The sequence below is a fragment of the Monopterus albus genome, unplaced genomic scaffold (genome assembly GCF_001952655.1).
Source record: "Monopterus albus unplaced genomic scaffold, M_albus_1.0 scaffold5.1, whole genome shotgun sequence".
Lineage (NCBI taxonomy): Eukaryota > Metazoa > Chordata > Actinopteri > Synbranchiformes > Synbranchidae > Monopterus > Monopterus albus.
This window is the reverse complement of record NW_018127885.1, coordinates 2,874,574-2,890,284: the sequence shown is the minus strand read 5'-3', so window position 1 is coordinate 2,890,284 and position 15,711 is coordinate 2,874,574. Positions and strand designations below refer to the sequence as shown.

At 40.1% G+C, this 15,711-nt stretch overlaps 1 long non-coding RNA gene across 2 annotated transcripts in view; it reads left to right on the top strand.

Moving 5' to 3' along the window:
- The first annotated feature begins 12,535 nt into the window (after positions 1-12,535).
- The window catches only part of LOC109968015 (uncharacterized), a 101,742-nt gene continuing 98,566 nt past the window's right edge, over positions 12,536-15,711 (top strand). For both annotated transcript variants that reach the window (XR_002276036.1, XR_002276035.1), the window contains exons 1-2: positions 12,536-12,753; positions 13,943-14,023. This is a non-coding gene — a long non-coding RNA (uncharacterized LOC109968015). The remainder of the gene's footprint in view (positions 12,754-13,942; positions 14,024-15,711) is intronic.

The window sequence follows — 15,711 nt, the reverse complement described above, 5'->3', positions numbered from 1 at the left end:
TGCATAGATTAGCATTGCTTGCGTGCAGTCAGAGGCCAATGCAAAGTAGATAATGTAGGTTAATCCCCAGCAGGAGTGGCTAGGACATATCCCTAAATGCACCGAGCCTCACTGCTTCTAAAATCCATTAATTGTGCCCAATATGAGAGGAAAAAAGTAATTTAATTTTTTCGCCAAGTCCAGCCTCATCTGTTATCTGTGGGACACTTCTGCAGAGTACATAAAGGTAATAGAGGTTTTCAGGGGCTATTCCCCACCTATTATTTAAAAATGATAAATGAATGTGGTGGGAAGTGACAGCTGTTTAGAGTGTTGTTGCTAAAAAGGCATCTCTTTCCAACTTTCTTGGAAATCAGTCCGTGTTCACTTTGAGGACATGGACCTACTTGAGTGTTTTGTCTGTTCCGGTGAAAACATGCACAAATGCACACACCCACTCACATATAAATTAGATAGATATCAACTTGACTCAAACCTATAACTTTTCATGCAAAATCCCCAAAAAAATGTAATCATGTTTTTAATAAACCTTACAGATAAGCTCTAGAGATTCATAATATAAAGTTCTAGAGGAACAAGTAAATTATCCAAGAGACCTCGAAACCTGCTAGGTGTGTTTTTATAGGTAAACATCACCGGTGTTATTACCAGTACAGTGTTTTATTTAAAACAAGTGCACTTCATCTCCTGTTCAAGAGCATTTCACATTTTATTGTGGCTTCATGGTTATGACCAATCTAAATAGTGTTGATAGAGTGAAGCACTTTATACTGTAGCAACTGTTTTGTGCTTATAAAGAAAACATGACGACTGCTGGCTGGCCCTCATTATTTCCACCTTGCTTTACCCTGGCACTCTTGCTCCACTGCATGACTAAAAGACAATTAATCCTAATAATCAGGGCCTTAGCCATCATTCCTCATTCTGGCAGGCCTCTTTTTCCATAGGGGCATGGAGGGAGTGCCCGAGCCATGGATCTCCGCAGCACAGATGAACCTCTTACAGATGTTGAGTGAACAGTGCGGTTAATCGCTTAGCCATTGTATGGCCTTCGCACGTGCAAAAAAAGGGAAACTGAAGGTGGCATTTTATCATGTCAGGTCTGCTGCTGAATGCGAGACTGTCTAGACCAGCTATATATTTAGTCTTCATAGTAGAAAATGATAAAAACACAATAATAGAAAAATTGGAATGTGGAGATCTGTCATCTGCTTAAGATGGTGTAAGGCACTGGTCCAACATGTTTCCATTTACATGCACACATATAGTATATATAGATGAAAAAAGAAAAAAAATTTAAAATTTGCACGATTGTGTGCTGGCTTTTATCCTACAAACGTGCACGTCTTTTTGCCAGCAGTGCCAGAGCATAGTGACACCCTTTCATATCACAGCAGAAAGGCTGTGATGCAATGTTTGACTTATCAGCATGGGGACCTAATCTTCTCAAATTAGAGCCCAAATGTTTGGTGAGTGCCACAGGCCCAGTGTGAGGAAGCAGAGGGAGTGCTATGACCGGCGCAGACAGGAGGTCTAGGCAAACAAGCAGATGCTAAGGGGATGCTTTAGATGCAGAAGAAGAAAATCACCATCACAATGCAGCAGCTATGGCAATCTAAAATTCACTAAGCTGGAGCACAGTGTGTTCTCACGGCATCTCAGCAGCACTCACAGCATCCCACACAACAAGCTCATTAGGCCAGCACATCCTCCCTCTGATTTAGGGTGGAGGAATTAATGCAACAGCACCTGGTTTCTGAGAATCATTCATCCTGCCATATACAGCCGGCCACGCTCAGGTTATGCATAATCTTCTTTAAAAGCGTGAAATGTGGCCACCCCTGTTCAGTTTTAAGCTACACCTCTCTTTTTCCAGAGTGCTATGTGAGGGGCAAGCATATTAATCACACTCACAGCCACTAATACTAACAATCAGTCAACACAGTCGGCCAGGCGCTCCATCTCTGATGACAGGGAGGATTGTCCTGAGGCCTGCTGATTCGTCCTGCTATGTCTGCCTCTAGGACAAAACACACAACACGCAGCCTTTTATCCAGAAATACTCCTGCATCCTGTCATTTTCCAAGTTAATGAAATTCTGAAAATGTTTATTAAATACAGTTTTCTACAGTAGTCCTTACTATAATTCATTCCAAATGTTAATATAATCTTTTTTTTTTGCTGCTTAAAAATATCAACACACACAGCATCCAAAGAGAAGATCCAGTTTGGGGAAAAGTAATTTGTTATTGGAGTGATTTTCTACAACATGGATACAACATATGTCAAACAGTCAAGTTTTGAGAAACAAACAGCTGGCTAGTTCAAATGAGAGGAAACTGCCTACTGAGCAAGAATGATCTCTCCCTGAGTGTCATCCGCCAGCAGCATGAGGCAGAACCAGCATGTTTGGATTCCTACTGTACACAAGAATATGGCTCCTCTTGTCAACTTCAAGCTGACAAGTGTAACACTGACACAAATTAATACAAAACCTGCATAGTTAATTTCATCCTAAGATCCATCTTATGAAAAACAAATACATTAAAAAGAAATTCTATGAATGTGCTGAGTGAAGTTATGTGTGTGTCAGTGTATATACGAATGCATGTGTGTGCACAGTTGCTTTTGCAAGTCTGAGGGTGCATGTTGTGTTTATTTATTTATTTTTTATCTCAAAAGGAAATGCTAATTATTGGGCTTCAGGTAGCGTAAAATGTACAGCTGTGGTGACTGTCAGTGCTCGGTGGACTAGTGAGCTGGTGTACAACTTGACAGTGGGTGGTGTCTCTCCCTCTCATCCCAACAATCAGCCAGTGGCGTCTCCATCTTCTGCCGACGTCAATCAGCAGGTTGCGTTTTTTTAAGCACCTCAGAATCAAGCGTTATCTCCTTGATTGTCTGGAAAACATGCGTCTAAAACATGACTGCAGGTTCACTTCTTCTCAGGGTTTCGGTGTCAGTGAAAATGAGAATATGCCTTTAGGTGTCAAGTATAGTTTGCCATGTAGTTAGCATCCGTTTGAACCTTAACTTTTTCAAACATTAATATTGAGCCTTAATATTTGCATTTTAGATCACCTCACCTTCACGGATAATGGCCAGATGGCAGCTACAGTCCATGAGCATACAGTATAAATGGGGTCTGCTAGCAACATCTGTCTGCTATGTTCTGATACGCCACATGACCACATAGTACAAGACACTGCTGCTTGTCAATATAACTGTCTTATACTCCATAACAGTGTTGAGCCAGATTGCTGGCTCTTGGGGACAAAACTTCATAGACCAACTTGAAGTCAACTTTGATTACTTCATTTCTGAAGAATTCCAGATGTTTGAGTCTTCACTCAAGGGGATTGCCGGCACATAAACTGACAGCATTTGGAGTCATGTGTTGCCACAAGGTAGAGTAAATACTAAAGGTAACATTTAAAAGATGTCTGTAGATGTGTTTTATCAATTAATGTTTATTTCATAATGTAAAGAGGAAAATATCAGCAAAATGACTTCTAATACTAAATTGCATTTTGTATTCAGAATAAATAGGCAAGAACTTTTACACATGTTTAAACATGACCGTCTCCTGCACCAGCAGATGGCTGTATGTCGGTCAATAAGATCTGGGCTTGGGTCAGTATTCTGCTGCTCATATAGAAGACAAACGGAAGTGTCTTGAATCCTGGGCTTTTTCATTTGTCAGACATGAACAGTCATAAAAATTCTTCCTCTTGAAATGCGCAGTGACAAAATGAAGATAAACCTTTGATGTTGTGTGAAAGAACTTAATAAAAAGCAGTTTCCTTCACTGCTGAAAATTGGCCTGCTTTCTAGTCTCCCTTTTTGATAAGGAAGGGCTTCCAGCATGATGTAGTCTGCCACTGGCCTAGTGTCTGTGCCACCCTTCTTCAGTATGATCAGAAAACTGATGGTCAGACATGGTTCATGTTAAGACTCCTCCTTTTTTAAAACTTTTCCAAAGTAGAAGAGTGATGTGGTGTATCATGGTATTCACAAATTCTACAATTCATTAGCACACCGTTTTGTCCGTGGCTCTGCTAGCTGTTGATGAATCTGCATTGCGCTGAACAAGCTCTCTGAAAAGGTAGCAATGTCCCTTGGTTATGTCATGGGCATGGGCCTCTAAAGAGGAACGGCAGTGTCTCTGACTGTCCTCTGCTACTAAAGAGTCCAGAAGAAGAGAAAGCTCAGCTGAGACATATAGTTCTCTGATGTCTAGATTCTTTGCTAGCTCTGCTGAAATGCTCTATATGTGGCAGCCCCTTTCCTCAACTATTGAATCCAGTCACCAAGACATTGACTCAGAGACTACTTTTGGAACATTAAGTGCATACCTGGCTCTCATTTTCAGACCCACCAGTGCATTAGAACAGATACTTTTATACCACTGGCAACTATAAGAATGTACTGTATATGATATCGGGTGCAAGGAAAATATAGTTTTTGATTTGTGTCTCTGACAAGTGATTTTTTTTATGGTTTTGGAAGGCACAAAGATATGTCTTCCTGCCAAAAGGGGCTCAGGACTCTGTTTTTAATGTATGTGTCATTCTAAAGGAAATATACAAAAAACTTAGTCCTTTACTTTGGAGCACTTGTTCCACACCTGAGTCTTTATCATAGAAGATCCGGTTGTGATAGGGGTTTTTGGCATCTTGAACCATCAGGTCTTCAAAATCATAACTCCTTTTGGAGAGAGGATAAAGACTTGAACAGGCCAATAAACATAAAGCTACAGTTAAGATAACTCATGTTTCACAGAATTAGAATACACCTGGCCATCACATATACAACACAATACAATATGGCCAGTCCTTTCTCTAGTTGAGGGGTTGTAAAGATAATTTTCTGCATCATTTTCGTCATTATGTCATGATTTTACTGTAAAATGCATTATAATACATTGCACTGTCACTATATTGTTTGTTTACAGTTCACTGTAGCCATTGTCATGTATAGCTAAGTTACACAAAGTCATCCTTGCCGAGGCCAAGTGCACAACAGGGAGATGCTAAGGGAAACACAAGCTGAAAAAAAGTAAAAACTTGCATATGTTGCTCCTCTTGGCTGATTTTGTTACCCCAGGGACAGCTGATGCTAAAATGCTCTTTGACCATGAAATGGTCCTACCCAGTAATGGTGGTAAATGGCTGTATGGTGCAGCGGTGCTGAGGCTAAAAGGAGCATCCTGAAAGGGGAAGGTTGGAAAAGTAGTGATATTATGCTTGAAATTATAAATGTCAGAAGTCTGTGTGGGTAAACTTAGAACATCAGTAAAGAGAGGGGCTATCTTTTGGGTCTGAAAGTGAAGAAACAACAAATAGCACTGCAAAGATGTGGGGACACTAAGCTGTAGAAAAAGGGATACAGTATGTGTGACATGCACCATATGCTTAGCTTCCTGCACTGGTTTAGGATGAAATCCATGGTCCTTCCTGCATCCAACATATTAAAAGATCACAACAACATTAGGATTCACTACCATACAGTAATTGCTCATTTTCAGGTTCACGTGACCCATTTGAAAGATACATCAAGCCAAGTAAATAGCACTAAGACAGTCAAAAGTGTCTGTGATATCTGCAGATATGATGGAGGATTGTATATTATGCTTTTTATCACTTAACTGGAGTTAAAACAGAGGTTCCACCTGTATATTATTTAAAGTTACATTGTTTCCACGAATGTTTAAGAACTCTCCATTACTATGAAAAACTAACACTGACCCCAAACGTCTGTGTACACTTACATCAGATTAAGTTAGACTGAGCTGACCTTTTCAGTTTAGAGCATCTGTTTCACCCTTTGTCCTTTGACTCCATGACTGCTGGACTACAGCTGATGTGGCTCATTACTTGTGTCAAGGTATGCTATGCCTTGAAGAGCTTCTGACTAACATATTACCCTCATCACTGCAAGGTTTCAGCAACATACCCTTCCGGTGGAATCTATAAAGAGCAAAACCCAGGGGGGAGATGTAGGTATCAAGACCTCAGCAAAGCAATGACTTATCATGGGACAATCATGGCCAGATGAGGTTACCATCTGGCCATATAGCATGTGACAGCACAGAGGTAACGGATGAACTGCATTGTAGCCTAAAGTGTCTTGCTCTAAAGGTCATACTTAAGAGACAAGACATTACATCACCAGACCTTACAAGTAGCTCTGTCATTGATAAATTCTTTTTGTTTGTATGTTCTTTTATTTTACCTACTGCAAGCAAACACTTAATGTAGATTATAGGTAAATAAAAATGCAGGAAACCCAAATGGATGGGTGAACTGAATATAAAACTTCATAACTAGAGTAAAGAACCTGTTTTTAAACATTTCAAACATTTACATTTTTCAACAATGAAATAGATACAGTAACTGAGCAATTAAAAATCTGCAAGATGTGAGCTGTAACTTTATTTTGGGGGGCGGGGGCACTTTGGGGCAGAGGACACAAACTGTGGACACATCACTGACTTATTATTGATCACCTGAATTTGAATTTGTTCACCAGCTAGTTTCTAAGCTAACTTTGTCTGCCATTTGGTGCAGGACAGGTAGTGTACAGTGGATTTCTGTCTACAGTATCTATCTATCTATCTATCTATCTATCTATCTATCTATCTATCTATCTATCTATCTATCTATCTATGACAGATGCTGAATTGGTCAGAATGTTAATTTTTCATGCCGCTAATGTTTGGGACTTGCACTGACATTTAATGTTGCTGCAAACATTAGCATAACCAGCTGAAAAGCACTGGAATACAGTCACACCAGTCATCCCACTGAATTTCAGTGCTATTTTTGCTACTCGGTATTTGCCTCATTACCAAATAACACATACAGTATGTACATGTATATACATTCACATAAATGCACAAGCATATAGTTAAATACATTACGTCCTAAATTAAGACACTGAGTTTACAAGAACTGACTGTGGAGCAAATCCAGGCTTTAATCAGATTTGATGATGAGTCATGTTGAGGAACTGAGTCATCAGCTGTGGTGAAGGCAGTGAAGAAAGACGGAGACAACTGAGGGTTAAGCTGCAAACCTCTTTTGACAAACCTTGTCTGAGAAAGCTTTAGTGGACACACTGACAAGTGAAATATGGGGTCAACTATCAGTCATTCATCAATGAACCCATGCTGTCATCATTTTTTATTCTCAGCACTAGGCAATATTAACCTTCCTAACCTCAAGTTGCATAGGACAGCTTGGCTATGCCTAAGACTGACAGGCACAGTATCAAAGTAGCTGTTGGGTGTCACTGTAATAAATGCTTTCAGTCACATAAAGCAATAGATGAAATGGTACCACCATGACGATAAGCATTTGAAGAGCTCTTCATAAATGTCTTATCCTAACTGCTTTGCATTGAGGCTTTGACAAGTGTATGTGAACAATATTACACTTACACTTTAAATACTATTTTTTTTTGTCAAGATATGTTAAAACACTTACCAACTTCTGACTCATACAGTGCATCTACTTTGTATTCTAATAGATAGTTCTGCCAAGTAAAGCTGTCAATGTGCCAAAGCTCAAGGCTATTTAATCTAATCATTATGACAGAACACTGAAGTGTCACTACATAGAGGGTACTTCTGTCACCTCTGCTGACCTAAAAGTCCACTAGCTTTAAGTAAGTCTGAGATAAAGTTACCCTCAGCAGGAGCTGGGTGATATCCACTTACTGATGTTGCCTTACTGTGGCTGACACAAGGGACCATGACTTCTAACACTATACAATATTAACAAAGATACACGAGCGGCAAGCTGCAAATGTAAATGATAGCTCTCACGTTTGCTATCTTTGTAAAATAATAACTGGAGATAAGACTGGCCTTGCTGAAGTTTAAAATGGCTGCTCTTCCTTTTTGCATTTAGCTGGATTATATTCTCTGTTGGTAAATTACCCCCTTTGGAAAGATGAATTAACCTAGAATTCCATATCAAAGCATTATTTTTGAGGCATTTTCCCTGCCCCCTCCTTCTGGTGAAAATAAATAGAGAGAGAGAGAGAGTGGGGGGAGTCTGCCGAAGTAGCCTTCAGTGATATGTAGGACATACAGGGCTCCATTCTTACAGGAGCAACACTGCAACAGAGAGAATCAGCAGCTTTCTACTGAAGTGAAGAATGAGATCACTGGGCTTTTTGTGCAAGGTCAACTTTGAGGCAAGACATATTGTGTTTAAAATTCAGTCCTATCCTCAGCAAGCACTTGAAATGCACTGTGCCAGCAAGGGAACCTGCTTGCCATTATGCAAAGAGGCAGTGGGCTTAAAGTAAATAGGTAATCTTAATGAATGCTGAGATCTGTGGAGGTGGGAGTGAGGGGAACCCAAGTCAAGTAGAGAAGGGCCAGAAACACAGGGTGAATAATCCTGTATGTCAACAAGACACAACTAACTCTCTCTATCCCAGTATGCAGCCATGTTTACAGTGAGCACAATTCAAAGACTTTCTGACATCTGACATTGTTGTTCTATTTCAAACTAAGCAAGAGACTCCAGAAAGATTCTCACAATTTACTTTTTTTATATAAGTAAATGTTGATGAATATCTGGCCTTGTGTAGAGTATGGACATATAAAACCTTGTTTTAATTACTGAATGAGATAAGAGAGGTAAATCAGCAGTGATGGTTAAGGGCTCTAAGTGATTCTGTTTCAGTCTTCTAACAATATGATATTTCACCACGTTCAAATGTGCTATTATAGAGCCACTTTACATTTGCTTATTTGCCTTATACATTGTGACTTATGTCACTGGCCCAGCTTATCTCAGATGCATAATTTAAAACAAAAGGACAGCCATTAGATGACATGTCACACAATATAGGGGTCTTGCTCTGGCCTCGTGCCTGCTGGCTGTGTCCTTTGCTTTGCCCATTTTGCTCTGTGAGACTGCCAGGACATTGAGCCTGACACATCAGAAATGCTGCTCTCTTGGTGCCCTCTTTCATTCGCACTATCACAGAGTCGAAGCCCGCAGAGATGAAGCTGTCCAGAGACTGAGCCCTGCTGGGTTGCACTGGGCCAAGATCCGATCAAGCCTCGAGGAGAGGGTCATCCTCTTCCCTGACTTCTACTTGCTATGATCTCTGAACAAGCAAAGCCAGCGTGGGTGGGTGGGGGGGGAATACAAAGCTGATAGCCATGCTCCAGGTGCAGATGGCACACTGTTTTATGTGTGGCCTCAGTGGATTATGTCAGCCAAGCTACTGGAGGCATATAAGACGGAGAGATCACACAAAAAACATTGTCAACCAAAATTCAAAGATTCATTAACAAAGGTCATTTCCATGACAGCGAATGTGAAGTCATCATGAGGATAAAAGGAGGCTGAATGAAAAAGCCTTTAAAAGAAGACAGAAACTGTAGTTTTGCAATCTTAAAATAGATTTGTACAGTAAATGATAAAGCATGCATGCATACATGATGTTGTTGACAGTGTCTCATTTATATGGCTTTTACATGACAATTTAAACATAAAATAGGATTTATGATAGTTTTATATACAAAATAAGCAAAGAGTGTAATAATAATTTAATAAAATAGTATTGTATGACATCAGCATCAGAATATTTTAGTGAAGGTTCTAATGATCTGCTAAGTGTTATTTCTACTTCTGCACAATGTAATGGTATGATCAAGCCCAACACTGCCCCTAAGGAGCCTGTGCTGCAGCAACCCTGAAAACCAATAATGGTCAAAGGTCAGGAAAGGGGAAGCAAAGATCCAAGGCCCATCCTATTGTGTGACATGTTTCCTTCGCTTGCTCGCCCCAAAGGCTTAGTGTCAGTGTTGACACTTCAAACACTCAATATCTTCACAAAACACAAAGGACACAACTGCTTGCCATCCACATAATTTCTTCCAGGAACAGAGATATGGATCCTTCCCAAAGGTCACTGCCAGCTGAAGTTTCAATGATTAAGCAAAGCTTTGTTGTTTGACTTTTTTCCTGCAGCAAAAACCTACTTTTAGGTGCAAATTGAGTTTGTTCCATATAGTGCAATAAAATTGAATCATACTTTATATGTCAACTTTAATTTGTAATGGGTGGGCATTTTGGTTTGATAACAATTTTACAATTCACTGATGGATAATCAAAATCAAATGTCAACAAGAAAAAATATATAGTTAGATAAAAGAACCCATCATCATCTGCACAGAGATTACCTTTTTTTTAAACATAATGCATATCTGAATATATAGTTTTATCGTTGCTTCTGACAAAGACTAATAATACAGCAGCAGTGATTCAAACAGTAATGATATATAAATGTGCAAAGGGCAGTTTGAGTGGGTGACTATAACACACCTACATATGTTCCTTAAGTTTTTCTTTTTTTTTTCTGGTAAGGATTATAGTTTTCACAAGAACTTTCCTTGTCCTGCCACTCTTGAACTCATGAATACTGTGCCTACAACCATTTTCAAAAGCTCTGCTGTTGCTGAAGCTACTTGAGCAGCTCCTGAATCAGTCAAAAGATGGCATTCTTACCAGACAACTGAGTCCACATCTCTTCTCTTACACATTTATGGAATCATCCACCAGAACACAGACAGTGTCGTTGGCTTAACTCACAAGTCCAGGATCCGATTTCCAGCAGGCACGGGTGACTGGGGAAACATTGTGGTTAGCTTCCTGTTTTTAGCCTGCTGCTGTTGGAACTCAGATGGATTTCCATTTTCTCCGGAATGTGTTTCTGCTTCTAAGGCAGTGATAAAACGTCTTATTTTATGGATTGCTGATTACGCACTGTACCTTGATGTGTGTTCCAATACCAGTCGTACCAAACACAAAACTAGAAGACCCACCATATTTACACTTTCACTTAATTTTACATTTATTTCCCATTTTCCTGTTCAACTACAAACATAAAAAATAAAGAAAAATCTCCCAAGTGTGGTGGATAAATATATAATTGTTTGTTCAAGTGTGTTTTGCACAGTATGAGACCGTCCGATTGCTGCACCAAGTAGAATGCACTGCAGGCAGTCTCTTGAGGGAAGGTCTCATTTTCTGCCTCCTGCCGTGAAATATTCAGTCCGGCCTGAAATAATATGGGACTCGTTTCAAGGCTTAGCACTTTTCAAATATGCTGGCAATAATGGACAGGGCATCAAATGAAGCACAGCCTCTCATAGCAAGAGGAACAGAGGTTTTGAATCCGCAGCCAGGGTTTCACATAACACCATAGACAGCTGAAGTGCTGTCTACATGTATAGCGTAGTGATTAGTTATTGGTGGGATGAGCCTATGAATTCTTGCCAGCACTTGAAATACAAGCATAGTGTATGAGGTGTATTTGATTTCAGAATATAAACAGTGCAATTTGTATCATAATACTACTTCCAAATATTTAAGTTTGGATATTGTTGAGTGCCAGATTATATTTTCACATTCCTGTTATGCTTTTGGTATCTCATCACAGCATCTGAATTGCATTCAGCCTAAAAGAAAAGAGAGGAAAATCAAGAGATGGAGTGAAGAAGAATGTTTTAGGAGGGAGTTTTGGTGAAAGGATTCAATGATTTAGGAATCCCACATCTACTCAGCCTGCCCTTCATCTCTAATAATCAAACTTGGCCACAGAATACCCCCCTGAATGGAAAAAAGAAAGAGAAAAATACATGTTGCCTGTCCGCCTCTCACTCATCTTTAGACTGCCAGTCTTGGGTCTTCCTCTTGAAGTCTTCTGTCACATTTATGGCTTCAAACAGTAAGCATATCCTTTTTTTAACGGACTGCCATGTCTTTAAAGCTAGATATCTTTTTTGTACTACATTAGCATGAGATGAAGGGCCGTGTGTCTGATGCAAAGGAAGCCCTGAGAAGCCCGGGCCACAGACACTATGAACTTGTCTGTTGATGAACACCAAAGGGCAGCAAAACATTTTAACCAGCTATGGCTCAGGCAAAGCATGAAGTCTAAATGCATTCTTGCATATTCATCAGCACTCTTATTTCAACTTTAATACCAAATAGGTGCTTGAATTTGATGTATATGTAATTTATATACACGTGGGTTCAGTAGTTATAATTCATCACACAACATTCACAAAATATAGAGCACACTGTATGGACTGTGCTTTGAAGAATCTACAGTCTGTACGCCCAGCAGACCTCAGGACCTCAGTGACACCTCAGCACACTGCTTGTGCTCAGTTATCTGTAATTGATTAAACTAACAAAGCTAGGAAACATAAAACATCTGCCATCAGCAGTTAACTGTAGTAGAACAGAACAGTTTAGCATTTGGCAGCCCTCTTCAGAGGCCAGGTATCATGTAAAGAAAAAGATAGATCTATCTATCTATCTATTGATAAGGTGTGTGAATGAAAAGGGTCCTGACAGCAGGGAGCATCATATATAGTATAAATACTGACACATAGACTATAACACACTCAAACAACAACAACAGACAAACAAAATAAATACATGCATACATCAATTAATAACTGATTATATTCTTCAAAAAGTTTCGGGTTTGACTGAGCGGCGCCGCAGCCCGCGACTTCCACAGACAGCCATCCAGCCATCCAGCCTCCCAGCCAGCCATCCAGCCTCCCAGCCAGCCATCCAGCCTCCCAGCCAGCCATCCAGCCAGCCGGTGTTTCCTTCCTGCTGCAGGCCAATCCGCTCATTGTCGCCGTGTTGGGTTACAAGTGACAAGGGCCTTGTCTGAACCACGACTTTTACCAAGATAATATTACAGGTAGGTGCAAGCCACGGGCAGTGTCACAATCGATACACAAATCAAGCATTGAAAAACAAGACCGTGACCCAGAAATTGTCTCTTTAATCGTGTCACCGTGCTCGTTTTCAGCACTGAGTGATAATGGCACCTCTCACTGTCCTTAGCATTTCAAGTCCCCTCACCGCAACCTGTAGCTTTTGGGCAGTGGAAAGTGTCCAGCTGGACGCCTTGTATTCCCTCCTATTGCTGCCTTTGTGTGTTTTTATCCGTGCACACCTGCCTGCTGATAGCTTTCAGCGGTTTTTTTTATCTAGTTGAAGGTCGGTTTACCCCTGTAATTGAGGGATTATATTAACAGAGCTGCAACCGTAAATGTGCATACTTTTAACCCACTTGTAAATTTAGTGTAAGGTAAAATAAAGTGATGGTCCACTTAACTTACAAGAATGGGCTAATTTTCTCAAAATGTGATGACTTTTTTTTTGCTTATACTGGTGATTTCCTTAGCAATATCACTATATCCAGGCAATGTTTACCTTTTTAAAAGCCAAATTACAGACTTGACCGCGTCATTGTGATCTTCTTGTTAGCACTGCCATATGTTGGAGGATTGTACTGATTCAAGTAAAGTGAGAAACTGCAGTAAAACACCAGTGACTTTCTTAACATTTGGGTATGTTGCACATGAGAAACAGACTGAAAAGTTAAAGTAGGCTTTTTGTACGTTGAAAGAAATGCTGAGTTGCAAACTGACATTTCTCTGAGAGAAGCCAAAGTCTTTTTTGCTCCTACAGGGTTTTTGTTCAGGGTTCCACTGAGAAAGCCCAGTGCAAAGTGGGCCTACAGCCAACTGGGATGGATTTTAGGGTGGAACCTGAACAGATGGGAAATAGTATAAAGGTGAATACAAGGTCAACCTGAGCTTCAGTAATAAAGCTGTGGGCATTGCTCATAGCAGTGTTTTAAAAGTTGACTTAAGAAAACAGACTGTGTGGTCAGAATAAACTCTTAAGACCATATTGGACCTTTTTTTTTCTAGGCTTCTTTTGTCTGAATTGCCACAGGCGGAAGCAGCAGATGCCAAATGGTCAAAAAATTGTTATCGTGTTTGTCTGGAAGTCAGCAGAATGGGGGTGTTGATTTCCAGTGGGTGGGTTTTGCCTTTGTCCCTGTTTTTTGTTCTAACCCAGATTTTCATGTTTAACAGGTTCACAGCTGATCCATCTCCCAGTGCACAATTGAGACAGAGGAGGTTAAAGCACTCTGAACACGTGGGGCCATATTGCAGGTAATTAATACGTCAGCTCAGTGATGAACTTCGTCAATATGTCTGTCACCATACTTACTTGTAACTGGAGTAGCTCATGTGGGATGTTGCAGTGAGTGCAGACTGAGAGTACATTTGTCCATTAGTAAACACTTCATAGTGTGTGTTGTGATTGGGGAGGCAGCGGGGCTCCTCTCTTGTCCAGTTGCAGTCATTTTCGCCCGTCACCTCCTCATCGCTGTAAAAACACTTGCTGTGGTTTGGTAGATTAACAGAGAGCCCCCTAATGGAGTAATTACACTGAGCCAAACATCTATTTTTCACCTGTGCTCTACCATTATTCTCTGTCCCCTATCCACTCCATTGGAAGTCACTTACTCTCCTTACAATGAGTTATCATTGACTGCCATTTAGACGTTCTGGAGCAATTTGTCTTACCGTGGCCACGCGCTGGCCTCATTGCAAAGAACAATCATTCTCCCTCCAATATATAAAACATTCATGGGGAAAAGGAAGAGAAAATTCCCTGCAAACAGATAGTAAAGAGTGGCTAATAGATACTATAAAGGTGACAGACAAGGAAAATAATGTAGGAGATTACTGGAGCAGGAACAAGCCTGCACAACCAGTAAGAGCTTCAGGGACTGTACCACTGGAGGGGGGGAAAAAAAATCCATGAGACAAATGTGTTAAATGGGTATGGCAGCTATTGGTGGTGGTAATTGCTGCTGTTACAAACACACTATATGTCTCAATTTACATTTGAATCCTCAACTCGCTGTATATTTTTCATATAGTCATATTTAGTTAATGATGAGACATGAGCGAATTCGGCATTTGTCTAGTGTATTATTTCAGATTGACTGTAAGCTCTTTTAATTGTTCCACTCCTGTTGTTTCAAGCTTTGTATGATTTCTTCCAGGATGCGGGATGTAAAATAGAAACCTTTTTCATCTTTTAACCTTTAGGTCACTGGCATTTTATAACATGTTAATCAGAATTTTGGGCCAAACAACTGGGAATAATACAGAATGTGAGTGTTGATACTCTGTCCTTTTAAGCCTTTGCTACCCTCATTTAACGACAATCGTTGTCTCGTGCGCAACATAGAAAGACACACAGTGCTGTAACTGCTGGTACATGATCCAACCATGAATCAATCAGCTTGGCACAGCACTCCAGTAAGCAAGCCTTTATTTTAGACAGAGGCTTGACTGCTGTGCACAGTCCAACACACATCCCACTCAGTCTCACCAGGAAGGGTTAATCACATTCTTAACTGAGTGTTTTGTTAGATTAGTCTCTCTCACTGCCTAACACAATGACAAATAACCATTATTCTTTTTCTTGCACTGATAATCGGAACAACTTAAACATTTCTTACTAGCCCAAGTGAAACCATTAATCCTCAGTGATACTGCTGATAAATGGTGACTTAGGAGTAATGGCCTTGTCACCCTAAAGAAAAAAGAGAGAAATTTTGAGCAATTAAAACAAGATGCCCATTATATTTTGTGCATCCCATCTCTTTGTGTCATCAAGAGCCATCTGTCAGTGGTAACAGACTCAATAATGGAATGAGAGTTTGTAAATTTTGTATTTACCAAAAATGCTCAGTTGAAATATTTACAGGCAGTAGGAGAATTGGTTTGGTGAGGAGAAGAAAAATACAAAATACAACTCTCTCTCTCTCTCTCTCTCTCTCTCT